This window comes from Pseudochaenichthys georgianus, chromosome 13 (genome assembly GCF_902827115.2).
Source record: "Pseudochaenichthys georgianus chromosome 13, fPseGeo1.2, whole genome shotgun sequence".
NCBI lineage: Eukaryota > Metazoa > Chordata > Actinopteri > Perciformes > Channichthyidae > Pseudochaenichthys > Pseudochaenichthys georgianus.
Genome location: NC_047515.1, coordinates 21392824 through 21407431, shown reverse-complemented (window position 1 = coordinate 21407431; position 14608 = coordinate 21392824). Strand labels below are relative to the sequence as shown.

General features: G+C 38.2%; 1 pseudogene; it reads right to left on the bottom strand.

Annotated features, from left to right (window-relative positions):
- Window positions 1-2081: 2081 nt before the first annotated feature.
- Window positions 2082-8886, bottom strand: LOC117456996 (zona pellucida-like domain-containing protein 1; annotated as a pseudogene).
- Window positions 8887-14608: the final 5722 nt, after the last annotated feature.

The window sequence follows — 14608 nt, the reverse complement described above, 5'->3', positions numbered from 1 at the left end:
ACTTGGTTTTCTCCGTGGCTATTAACATTATGGAGGGCAAAGCAGCTGGATTCAAAGGTTAATGTCCACACCATTAGAGAGCGACAGAGCATGCATTTATCCCTGTTGGTTTAATTAAATTACAGCAAACTTATAAAGGGGGGATTTATCCCGAACATACATGCTGCAGTCCTAATGGAGCACTGCCTCCCAGCCCAGTTCACGTTTCAAAAGTGGGTCGTCTTGTCTTGGAGTTTGTCATGGCCTACTTAACAACACAGAAACTCGTAATTAGATAATTTGTCAAGCCATCTGATTGCTCTGTTTGTTGATTGCACTTTTTCATGGGGTCACTCAAATCATTGATCTTACGTTCCTACGACCACATAAACCGGAAATATAGGCCGCTTGTGAACTTCCCAACCCTTCAGAAAGCTAACATGAAGATAAACAATATTGTGGCTTGCGAGCAAGAAAACACATCTAATCTTGGTTGACTTAAATGTTCTACGGTATTGTTTTAGATATTTATGGTAGCTATACTCTCTTCACATTGTCTTAACTGATGAAACTGTGGCCAGGTTAGAGTGAAAACCTCTACAAGCCATCAACAAAATAAAAGGAGAACATGGTGATTAGACACCCTCTAGTGGAGGATCATTATAAAAACTCCCTCCACAAACCCCAACACAAACTTTCTTTTATCTCTTGAGCTGTCAAAGCCAAGCACATCAAACCTCAAACTGGGGGAAACTCCTGAAAGTATGAATTCGAAACACAATATTCATATTGAACAGCTCTTTTTTTTATAGGATCTACATGATTCCTGTTATAAAACAGCATAGAGGCATGTGTGCCAGTTATACTCAGTTTGATGAATGAATCCTTTTCATTTCCTTTAAATTCCCAGAGTGCGCTGAAGAAAACCTTCCTGTATGTCAGGAATTCTTTTCAAGTGTAGGCCTACTGTAAAATGCACACTATCTTGCAGTTCATGCCATGCAGAGTAAACTTCAGGTGAGGGTCTGCAGTTGGAAGACACAACCTCTTATTTAATGTCTTGCTTAATTTAATTGTCATAATAATGCATGTGTAACATAGAGAAATGGCACAAACAGCAGACTATACATCGTTACAATTAAAACAAAGTACATTTCCCTGGGTACAACACAGGCTTCAATGAATAATTCAAATGAACACATACATAACTGCATTTACCGGCTCATGGTTTCATTTATTGTAAGTGAAAACTTTGTATTTGTTTATAAAAGGGGTAATAGCACACTCACTTTGCATCTAAAACTTTATTAATTACACATGCATTTTTACATATAACATAAACACATGTCAGCTATTGTATGGCTTTAAAACCATCAAAGTAATTTAGAGCTTCGTGTTTCATTCATAATTCATGACTTGGACAGATGTAGATATTCATCTATAAACAAGATGTCTGAGTACTTGAAAAAGAGACCATTTAGTCAATGGCAGTAAATTAAATAAAATGTGATATATTATGCTATAATTCAAATGTATTGCCTTCCTGTTACACTTATATGCCATCTTGCCGAGAGTTAGATGAAAATATTGAGAATAACTCAACATGTAGCTCAAGCCTGCAGCCAGTTAGCTTAGCTTAGCATGAAGCCTGAAAACAGAAGGGAGAAGTTAGACTGGTTCGGTTAAAAGGTAACAGATTACCTACCAGCACCTCTAAAACTTCCCTATTTGTAAGGCTATTATTAGTTTATTTAATATAGAAATGTAAGTGTAATATTGAAAATTCTTCATTTTGTTGAATGTTATGTTGAAAGTTACTTTCTGCAGGATGCAAATTAATGTATTTCTCAAAATGTGGAACTATGCCTTTAAGAAAGCAACTGAATGTCTTTCTTTACTCTTTACCATGCAGTGCATCATGACAGGTGCATTATTCAGACTTCACCTTCAATAACATCTATCAGACTGTGAAGGATTGGAGTGCTCCAATCAATAGTTTGATTCAGGATAGCCTTCATACATACACTATGCGCCTCCAAGAGTATGTGAATGTCACCCTCTCATTAGGTAATTTAGCTGGTCTCCAGTGTTATGGGCTGCTGCTAGCTTAGCCGCTTCAGTTTCCGATAAAAAGATGCTGCCATCACAATAGTTGCGACCCCTAGGAGAGCCACAGCAATGCCCAGGCCAACAGACGCGCCCTTGCCCTCAGACCGGCCACCAGACAGCGCTGTGCACAAATTAGATGATGACCATAAGAATTCTCTGCTCCAGAAACAAAATACTTTATGACACGCTGTAGATAAAAAGTGCTTTCCATTTCTGAGAGAATGTAATTACTAAAAACTTTGTGAAAGGCTTTTTCTCATGGCAGTCAAATTAAAAAATAACATACTCACCCTCTTCTTTGGATTGAATCGCTGCAAGATAGACAGGAAGGGCCAGAATTTCATTAGGAGGGAATAATCCTCAAAAATAAATTAAATTACTGAGAAGAAGAGTTAAAAAATAAGGAGAGAAGGGTCTTAAGTGTGAAAAAGCGGAAAGTAGTTGTACAGTACGTTTCTTTTGTATACGTTTCTATGGTAACCTTTTTGGATCATTTATGTGATTTATGTATTATATTTGAATCAATCCTGTGATAGTGCAACATTTTCTTGTATATCTGTTTTTCTTTTATCATTCTCATTTTTATCTCCTTTTACCAATTTCCTAGGCATACTTTGTCCCCTATAAGGACACTTTAAGTCAATGTTGGTTTTTCTTTTCAAATGTTCTCTCAGTTCTCTCTTTATTGAAATATAAAGAGTGAATGTTGCCTCTTTCTCTATATCCTGCTCTGTAGTGTTTCCTTGGTAATGTCTGATGAAGATTTCTGTAAAATAGCACACATAAATCTCATATGCACAAAGAATAAAGACATATGTGTGACTTACAGTTTTTTGTCTTGGCCTTTATTGCCACAGTGATCACAGACGGCTCAGTGATGCCCTCCTGGACGACCGTGGACTGTACGCTCCTCCTCTTCCTATTGCATTGCTGCAGATCAAATCATATGGAGAGACGTGAGTTTATGACCTGGCTTATGTTGAGTTTTCTGCTTGAAATGCATGCAGTGTCTTCTCACCTTGAAGGTGCTGCAGGTGCTGTGCTCACAGAGCCGGGTGATGCAGTGCAGATAGTAGGTGGAGATGGTCTCATTTTGCTGCTCGATGAAGCGGAACCCTGGGAAGTAGAAGCGGGTCTTTTGGCTATCCCCGTTCTCCAGCATGGAGGTGAGCTGATCTATGGAGCACCTTTCAATAAAAGGCAAACCTCACAAGTGCCCCATTTGCACATCACAGGGATATACGTACATGCACTGTATCAAATACCAATGATAGAAAGGCAGGGAGAGGAAATCAAGACTAGAGTTCCCTTTGGATTCAGAGGAGGAAGTGTGGAGCACTTTTGTCATGGAAGAGAGGAGAAACGTGAAGTACGTGTTAAGGTTTAAACTGCTGGACCGAGACAGAACCCATTATAAAATCTAGTAGGACTGGGAAAAAGTTAGAAAAAGTTGGAAGCTCAAGTTTTTTTGACTTACGAGACAAATAGATTAAAAATGGTAGAGTTAGAGGGCTGCAGATTCACCGAGGCGTAGCACCGGTCCAGAAGAACAAAGTACCTGTGGAGAGAGACCGAGTCAGAGACTGAGGGTCCCAGGTGGAAACCTCACATTTACAATCTCTTGAGACACAGTCACGTGGTTGGAGACTAGGAGAGACATTTCTTTATTGAGAACTTCATTATGCATTTTCTTTTTATTGAAAATCCAATTTTAAAGTAGAACATACCACTAAGTCAAACGATTTGAAGTATTATTTTATGAAAAATATGCCTGACAAAGTGGTAAATCAAAAACCCAAACATCTGGATCATCTTCTTTTTGCCAGGGTTTTATAAGTAAGTAGCTATCAGAAAAATGTAGGTTAGTAAACATTTAATATTTCTCCCTAAATAGTTGTGCAATAGAAGTGTTAATAACCAAAAAGTATCTCAAAATTGAAGGACATTTTCAAGTACAGTAGTTGGTCATATTTAAATGTAGTTTTTATTACTTTAATACATATTTGTCCAGCTCTGAAACAAAGAAAGTAAAAGCTGCAGGTCTTTTAACATGTGAAAAGTTCTTACTGTGATGTCAGGTTGGATGCAACCACATGCACGTAGATGTTGGAGGTGTAAAAGGTAGGGGTGTGGTGTAATTTATATCCTGGCAAATGATGAGAAGGTAAGAACATTACAGTAAGTGCATACATAATATTATAAAAATGTATGTTGGTGCCAGGCAGAGATAAGGGCATCTATAGTATGTGTTAAAGGATGTAAGGTACCTGGAACAAGGCCATGCTGAGGGTGCTAATAAAGCTCCCATTGTTGTCCTTCAAAGCAATGGAGGAGGATGACCTACGAGGAAGAAAAGAACGAGATCACACGTTGCACAGATGTGAGATGTAAGATGTAAGATGTGTAAATGTATAGTTTGACCCACATTCTATAAGTGTAAACTTACACATCCACCTGGGTGTTGTTGATGAGATACTCCAGAGGATAAGCACATGAGTAGTAGTACTTGAGCTCTGCGTTGTAGGTGATCGTCCCGGGGGTGGGGTCAAAGGATCGCACCGCCCCGCTGATGTTGACTCTGGATGTTGGAGAAGTCAGCAAATATTCCTGTCCCTGGTGCACTCGTGGTCTGAGGAATTATTTAATGGAATTATATGATTATTTGAGAAATGCTTTAAAATTAATTTCGTCTCAGCAGGGTAGTGATGAAATCACAGAGAGAAAGTGGAACAACTTGCTCCCTCTTCTCAGAAAAGGAGAGTTTTAGGATGTCATGCTTTATAATAAAATGGTCTTATTTCTAGCCTTTTTAAACTTGTTCTTACCTAGCTTTTACCACAGTACTAAGATACCCTTTCAGTTCTACAAACTTCTCCTCAGCTAAAGTATAATATTTCAGACAATCAACATCCCGCATAATTTTAATCAGAACACTTTGATAAATTACTCACAAGGAAGTTACTCCCACAGGCGTTTCCCTCTCTGATGGGGAAGCTGAACCTCGCCATAGGCAGGGTCACCCAGGTGTCCAGGGTTCCCTGACAGTCCACCTGGTCCCGGAAGCGGTTGAGGATCAGTAGGCTTGTGTTGTATCCCGTGTAGAAAACCGGGCAGATTTAAATTGCCAGGTCGATGGTAGATGTGGTAGATGTCCACAGTGATGTCAGTGTACTCTGATGCTGATGGTGAGAAGATGGAATAGTTATTGAAAGTTTCCAACATTATTTAATTATTTTAAATGAATCATAACTATCAAAACTACTCTTTAGCGTTCACATTAAAATGAAGGAATGTTGTTCTGTGTGCATAAATAACTCACAAAGACAAGCAAAATCATCCTAAAAAATACATTTACAAATGACATGTATGTATAAATATACAACCCAGTCTCACGGCATTTCGTGTTCACCAACACGGTTTTTAATCTATTGATTCGTGTTCACCAACACGATTTGCCCCTTTTTTTCGTGTTGCACAGCACGATTATAAAAGCAATGTATTTCTACTGCCTGCAGCACGTATTTTTCTCCGGTCGGGTCGAGGAAGACCGGAAGCTGTGTGGTTCATAAAAACATGTTCTTACTCAATATCAAGCCACAGTTATTGCTTTTATTTTAAATCGTATAATTTCGGACTTTTGTTGCCGTCTGTGAGGAAAATAAATGGGGCTCAGAGCCTCAAGATACTGAAATCTGTATTTTTTTAAACCTTTTTTTCCTTCTAATTTGTTATTCTTTTCAAAATAACACACTGTTATTTACTCACCAATAACACACAATTATCCTTGCTTTTATTTATTGGTTTAATTCCATAATCTCGGGCTTTTTTGGCGTCCGTCAGGAACTGAATTTCAAAATAAAAATAACCGGAAACAGACGTAGGCATTTCGATTACCCAAGATCCTCAGCTATGGTTTTAAGCGAGCTGATGTTTTAGCCGCAATGCATGCTGGGATTTGGTGTTTATATGATATGAAATCCGGAAAACATTTTAAAAGAATAAAATAATACTTAATTCCGAGTGTTCTTGCTTTTCTCTTTGAAAGTCATCACATAACGGCATTGTAATACACGGTTCGGCTGCATTGTATATTACAGATCTGCCGTAGTTCTTTATTTAAAGAGCCCTGATGAGAAGACCTTTGGAAAAACTGAGAAATTGCCGCCGAAACTGAATACTTGACGTGGATCATAAATATATTCAACAATTAAACAACATCTTCAATTTCTCTTCACACAATACGTCTCCTTGCAGTATCAACACTAATTCGGCTGACTTTTACATTTGATCTAATTCACAGATAGGTTATATTTACACCATAACGGTGCACAGCTGATATAAAAGGACTTGTCGTTTTTAAAGATATTACTGATTTTCTTTGAATGTAAGAATGTAAATACTGAGTCTGAAATAGTATAGCAATATGCTGTAAAATTATGTGAAAGCATGAATAAAACGTGTCCTACACTAATAATACAAAGTTATTATGGCTGTGTGTACCTTGTGTGCACCGCCTAGTGGTTAAAGCACATTATTGAATTATTGTTTTTATGTGTTATAATATAACACATAAAAACAATAATGTACTCTTAATGTTTTTTTCATCAAATATTATTTGAATACAAATATGAAGAGTACATACTTTCATAGGGGGAAAGTAGAAGGTCTGTGATAGAAATATAGAATATAAAAAATCAAGAAGATACTATAAGTGATCTCTACAATAAAACAGTTTAGTGCAGGATGTACAAAGATATTAATAGGAGGAGGTGCAAAACAGAAAAACGAATGAACCTTTATTTAAACATTAAATAACAGATTAAGGTCTTCTTTTAAATAAGAAAAAAACTTTGGGGGTATCTATCTACAGATAAATATTAAGCCTGACAAAGTACTTAACGTCTAGTATATTGCTTTCCTGCAAATGCTATGTTGAAACACTTATTTTAACTGATATTATACATATGAATTATACTCTTATGTATGTAGATAGAATAAGAAATGTGCAGAATATGAATATGTTTAATGGTGGAGGTACACACATATTGATAGATGTCTTGTAATGCACTGTTGAGGAACCTGTGACCCAAGTGTTTCATTCATTGCATAACTACACCGTAGTTGTGTATATGATATGTCAATAAACCTTTGAAAATCTTGAAAGGGATGTGCAAAATAGCCATAATATACAGTCTTTAATGAACTATTAGTAGAGAATAACGAGTAATGAATATACTTTATTACGTTTCCATTCATGTCAATTGCAGATACATGTTTAGTCTTCTCAAGCACCAACTATCAAATATCTCTCCTGATTGTTGGCACTTGACAATCACCTTACCTGCATTTTACTCAGGTGTAACTAAAGTCTGATTTAAGGGTTGTTTATATTTCACATAATTAATCAGAATCGGCAAAGTAACTCAAATAAATGCAGTGGAGTAAAAATACCAGGTTAACCTCTGAATTGTCGTGGAGTAGAATTACAAAGTAACAATGAGCTGTCATGTGGGTATATATTAATGCTGCACATTATGGACACAAGCGATTTTCACCCATTTATTAATTATATGTTTTACATTTGATAACACCAATGTGTTTAATACTGGCAACTTCTAATTGTGGGAAAAACGAAAACGTTCAGTAGAGACGTCCCATAGAACATTTTGCGAAACACAATAGCCAGCATGTGTAGTTCTGGGGGGGCGTTCGATTCCAGTTCTGGATAGTCTGGCGTGGTTTCGTTCCATTTAACACAGCTGTTTGACGCTCTACGTAACCTTACGGGGACTGTAGTCCTAAACGATAGCTGAGGATTATGGGTAGTGTAGTGTCTTCGGCCATCCTAAACTCAGAGATGTTGACAATCGCAATGATGCTCGAAATGTCCCTTATAGGCCTACATCTGTTTCCGGTTATTTTTATTTTGAAATTCAGTTCCTGACGGACGCCAAAAAAGCCAGAGATTATGGAATTAAACCAATAAATAAAAGCAAGGATAATTGTGTGTTATTGGTGAGTAAATAACAGTGTGTTATTTTGAAAAGAATAACGAATTAGAAGGAAAGAAATATTTAAAAATACAGATTTCCGTATTCTGAGGCTCTGAGCCCCATTTATTGTCTGAGCCCCATTTATTTTCCTCACAGACGGCAACAAAAGTCCGAAATTATACGATTTAAAATAAAAGCAATAATTGTGGCTTGATATTGAGTAAGAACATGTTTTTATGAACCAGACAGCTTCCGGTCTCCCACGACCCGACCGGAGAAAAAGACGTGCTGCAGGCAGTAGAAATACATTGCTTTTAAAATCGTGCTGTGCAACACGAAAAAAAGGGGCAAATCGTGTTGGTGAACACGAATCAATAGATTAAAAATCGTGTTGGTGAACACGAAATGCCGTGAGACTGGGTTGAAATATACATAAATATATTTATCTTGTGTAACCATTTACACTTCTTGAACACAAGAAGATCAAACAGTTAATAAAATCCTAAACTATTAATTAATGACGGCTAATTTAACATCTACTTTTCTTGGGCAAACACATTTACCAGAGCAATTAGCACTCTTTCAGGTGTGAAATATCTGGAGTAAACTTGAATCAATATGGCTTGTCTACATCTGTGTAGACAGATGTGCTCCCTTCAATCCACATCAAAAAATAATAAATGGTATTGTAGGTTACGCTCATTTTACCTGGACGTCTGGCATTTGCTCCACACTCAGATATGCTGAAGGCCTCTCGGTCTGCAATACACAAGGAGGTCAGGATGAGGAAGCTGAATATAGCCATCTCCCTGCTCGGCCCTCTGTGGAAAACACATGTCAAACACAGAAAATGGTCCAAATATAAGCAAATGTTGATGCATAATCCAGAGATGTCAATCAAGAAAACTTACCGGTAGTCTGCTCAATTCTCACCCCCTCATTGTCTTTGCTTGTAGTGAATAAGAGCACAGTGGTCTGTTTTATGTATGGTGAAATACATGGTGTGGTCAGAGGATTAGGATTGGACAGAAACAGGGTCAATAGGACTTTAGGAGGGGCTGCCTCAGTTTGCGCAAACAATTCACTTTTTGTGATTGAGGTCCTCTCCTGGAGGCAGATGATGAAACCCAACACAGTTCCCTTCTAAGTTGTATGTCTTTAACAATGTTCTTGGCTTTGTGACTTTGTGTGTGAAATGCAGCCCCCTTTGCCTGCTAATATGAAACATAATAAAGTAAGAGCATGCATGGTTTCTATCCACCTGGGGCCTCACACTTAGCCTCTTAAGCCCCACGGACTCGGTGTTGCAGTATAACTTGAGTCATGACAACTGGCGACATTCTATTATTTTCGTCATAGGAATCCGGTGCGTGTACATTAAGGACCCATTGTTGACTTACCATGTCGATCGCCTCGTTTGTCATTTACGTTCATCTTTTGCTATATCTGCCTTCCTAAGATCACTTTGATGCACATTCAGTACTTGTATGTGAGGTTGTGGGTTAGAGGTGGATATCGTGACGCTTACAGGGAGGTATCGAACATTACAAAGTAGGTGACTGTGTGGATGCCTGTTCAAAATATTGCAAACTTGAATAAATCATTTAAATTATATATTTGTGTCCGACTTTCATTTGTACATCGTTCTTAATGTGATGTATAGTAGCTCTGATAGCTGTCCATACCTTCATACAGCCTAAAAGTAAAACACAAGTTGTTTATTCACAGCCCGAACACTCGTCGACATGACTGGATCACTCATGATAAATTGTGATCAGCTCCGATTAAATTGTGATATAAATGCTGGAGCTATTCTCCAGGGAGCACGTTTTTGTATGAAATACCTGTATCCCTCTCATCACAACAAGACTCTACACTGTTCAATTTTCTTTAAAATAAAACACATCTATATTGATTCTGACTTTTCTACATCCAACTCACAGGTTTATCATTACTTTGAGAAAAAAGATTATTAATTTAACCCTTTTAGAAGGGAAGACATGGTCATTTGTTCTGGGAATGTCATTTTCGAGCCTGAAACCTGAAAAACAGGCTTGGGGCTTAAGAGGTTTTAATATACTATAGGAAAGATGACCTACTGTCTTCTGGAGTTTCATTTGATAAATCGGCACAACATTCCTTTTAAATAACGTCTTTTGATGCTCATCAGTCATGGCATGTTATCAGGATCTAACATGTTGGTCAGAATAACTATGTCACTCACATTTATTATATTTGACCATTAAGTGTTCCTTATTTTCAAAGTGTAAATAAAGTAAAGATTTACTTTTTAGAATGTTGTGCTCCACGTAGACCTAGCAATACTATTCTAGCATATTTTTCAGTTAACTGAGTGTTGAGGTTTGAGTGAAATGATTGAAGGACAGCTGGGAACCCAATCTTGTCAGGTGAGCCTTCTGGGAAGAGAAAGCTCTGATTGGGGTCAAGTTGAAGGATGGGCTTCTTTGTGAATGTTCTGTCAAATGCATGACACAAAACAAATACAGGAAACATTGTTATTGTCATCCTGTGTGCACTGAAACATGCCATAAGCTTCCTTCAGGCCTCTCATCTTTCCCAACACACACACCCTCATATTTATTCTTCGGAAAACATTTTCTTTGGTTGTGACTAGCCTGAGATTGACTTAAGCATTCAAAGCCAATTCCCAGCCTCATTTCCAATTTTGGAGGAGGGTTTAATCAATTATCTCTGATAATAAACTGAGAGGGTGGATGATAGCATTTATTCCTCTCATTTCAGTTATCTGTGGTCATTGTGAACGCTGAATACATCTCAAAATGGCTGTTGAAATGAGGGATTCGAGTGATAAAGAGCAGTGAATGCAGCAAAGCCGTGCAGGTCACAAAAACAGCCGTGGAGTCAGATACTTGAAACGCAGCTGCCGGCAAAAGACATTTATATAGGTCATCGGAAAAGAAAATCAATATGGCAAAAATGGAAAGATTAATTCTGGCAGTCATCAAATGAGCTCTTGCTGTGCTTGGTATTTTGCTCATTTTCCTTGAGATTGGACACCAACAAGGCCGTGACATTTGGAACACTTTTACAGATAGGTGTCGATATTAAAGAGGGATAAATAAACTTCCTTTAGTCGAATCAATGATTGAGGAAATGGCAACCTTTCCTTACCTAATTACAGATGAATTTGTTACCAACAACAAAAATGCCTATCATTGGGCCTGAGCCACACAATGTTGACTAACAAAATGTACTTTATATGCATATTTAGTAAAACACAAAGTTGCTGATACAATGTTTGGTGAAATCATTGTATCTCCGAAACATTAACATTAAAACATTTTCCTTATTCAAAACCTCTTGTTGTTTATACACAGCATATACATAATGCATTTGTATTTATTATGTGTATACAGTGCTTAAATGTTTGTGTGTTACTCTATCATTTAGTGGGAATGCTGTTAACAGCATTCCCACTAACTGTTATTCTACGGACGAAAAGTTTATTATTATTATTCCGCCAACTTATTTTGGCCCTCTTCTTCTCCCGCATTGAACATCGCAGAAACTCAGTTCAAACATCAAAACGTTCAGCTCGGTCGGGAATCGATGGCTATTACTTTTCTCATTCATAACTTTCATAATTCCAGAGATACATCCCATAATACATCACATTTTTAACCATTGATGTCAATGGAGAAATTCTTCAGACTTCAACAAATCTTCATGCGACTTCAACTACTAACTGTTCATTCATACTTTCACTCAGAAACCTCATTCCAACTTTAAAATGTTACACATCTTTCTGACATTATTCGTGTAAAACAACTTTTAAATCTGATTCTTACTTTTAGAGATATTAAACATTGTTCAGACCTTGTTAAAGAGGTTTTCTTCAGATTTTAACATTGACTAGAGTGCGTGATGTCACAGCTAGAGGGTAGAACATCTTGAAATTTGCCTTCATATATTTTTTTTAAACTGCCATAATTCCCAAACCCTACCTTGCTGCCATATCATTTTTCATGACAAACGTAGGAAAACATCTCGTAGCTTGAAAAATGACAAATAATTAATTTAATGGCCATTGTAATTTCAGGCTGATATTTCCTCACAGCAGCAGCCGCACACCTTTAGTTAAACTGCCAAAAAGGCCACATTATTAACCCGAAAGTACACAAAAATTACACTTCAGATACTCAACTTCCTTGACATGCTTCACGTTTTGAAATTTCACAGATATCTGTTACGGGTTCTTCCACAAAACGTTCACATGTAAGAGGTTTATCTCTCATTCAGAACAATGGAAACCTGTGATCTCTGCACAAATATAAACACCTGTGCAATGGAACACGATGATGTAATCGCTCCAACTGACATGCTCAGAGCAGCAGACTTTAGATAGCAGTGTGCTAACAGTCCAGCAGTGAAGACATCTACGGGACAGTTTTGAGATTTCTTCAAATGCCGTTGCCATGGCAACACAATGCTCGCCATGAAACACAGTTTTCTCATAACTTCAGTGAAAATGCTCCAAACGCCCCAAAACTTCACAGGTTTGGTAACGATGTAGCCATCAACGCATCTAAGTGTATTATGGGGTGTCATCAAATGTTGTTGCCATGGCGACAGACCACTTGCCATGAAACATGATGTCGCTGTAAGTCCAATCGACACGGTCCAATCGTCCCCCAATCTTCACTTGTATATCACCGGTCCATGCCTCAACAGCTCTACGCCAAATCTGAGATCTCACCATATGCCGTTTACATGGAAACGCCATGAAACATGATGTCGCTATATATAACTCAGTGTGAGAAAAAGTTTTTAGAGAGTACTTGTCCATGGACAAGTGAGTTTGGCAATGTACTTGTCCGAATACATTTTTCACTTGTCCAGAATGGACAAAAATTGGGGCCACTGGAATCTTCTTCTTCGTCATCGTATTTTACATTTTCCCACGGTTTTTATGACACCGCTAACGTAAGTGAGCGGTAACATTTTACTGCATCACACAAAGTGTTGGGTATCGTTTGGATTTTAACGATTCCGGTTCTGCTTTTCGATTCCGGTTATTTTCGGTTCTCGGTTCCAGTTCTTTGAGAGGGTAAATAAGTCCCGTGACAAACTGGGAGAAAAATATATTTATGAAAACATTAAGTCAAATATGTATTCCTATTTACAAATCACTTCATACAGTTTAATTTCTTACGGTTATTGAATACAATTATATAAAAATAATCTCTGCATTGTTTAGTTAGTTCTAAGTGGTGCAGTTTGAGAATGTACAATTGGCCCAGTTTCCTCTGATGTTACACTGCAACCTGCCTGTGAGACACAGTCCAACCACACATGTTCATTGTCCAACACATAGGACATACATAACCTAATAATAATAATAATAATACATTATATTTATAGCATAGGCCTAGCGCTTTTCTACAACTCAAAGACGCTTGCACGCACCCAGCTGCTCACTGTTTGTAAAAGTAAATAAATAGTATTTTCATTTCAATAATGTACTTTCTATACCCTGCTTCATAAACAATACTGACATCCCTGTGCTCCTCCGAGTCTGGGGGTCCGGGGATGTGAGGACAGCGCGAGGACACAGACACACAGACACAGCCTCCCTGGCTGCTTTACTTCATAAAGGAAATGGCGGTCAATATTAACAACACATGAGCTAAAACACTTAATAACCTTCATTACGTGTTAGAGAAAGAACATAAGAAAGTTTGACAAAGATGCGGCTGTTAAACGGGCAGCAGATCCGCTGTGTGTAGAAAGAGAGAGAGACGCTGAGCTGTACCGTGCAGCGATCAGCTGATACGGAGCATAGAGAGAGAGAGCTGCAGTCCGCGGGGCTCGGCCTCCTGTCCTCACAACTCTTATTAATCCCGGTACCGGACAATTGTTATTTGTTCCTACTCGGAACCGAGTTTTGCTTCCCAGCCCTGCCACTGTGCTACATTTCCCGCTCCGCTCCGCCCGCCCCGTTAACTGTACAGAAAGCGGCGAGATGCATTTCCTTAGGAATCGACAAGCAGAACCGAAACTACATTTCTAAACGAACAATGGCGGACACGGACAATTTGCGAATGAGTTCTGCCTTTTTTCAACTGAATTTATCAATAATTTGTCAATAAATCAGGGCGAAAAACGTCACTTGTCCGCCGGACAAGTCAATTGAAAGATCTACTTGTCCGATATTGTAAATAACACGTCCCGGACGGTGGGATGTGTACTTTTTCGCACACTGTAACTCCTATGAAAATGTTCAAAAATTGCTCAAACTTCACATGTGTGCTAACAGTCCAGCCGTGAAGACATCTACGGGACAGTTTTGAGATTTCTTCAAATGCCGTTGCCACGGCAACACAATGCTCGCCATGAAACACAGTTTTCTCATAACTACAGTGAAACTGCTCCAAACGCCCCAAAACTTCACAGGTTTGGTAACGATGCAGCCATCAATGCATCTAAGCGTATTATGGAGTGTCATCAAATGCCGTTGGCATGGCGACAGATCATTCGTCATCAAG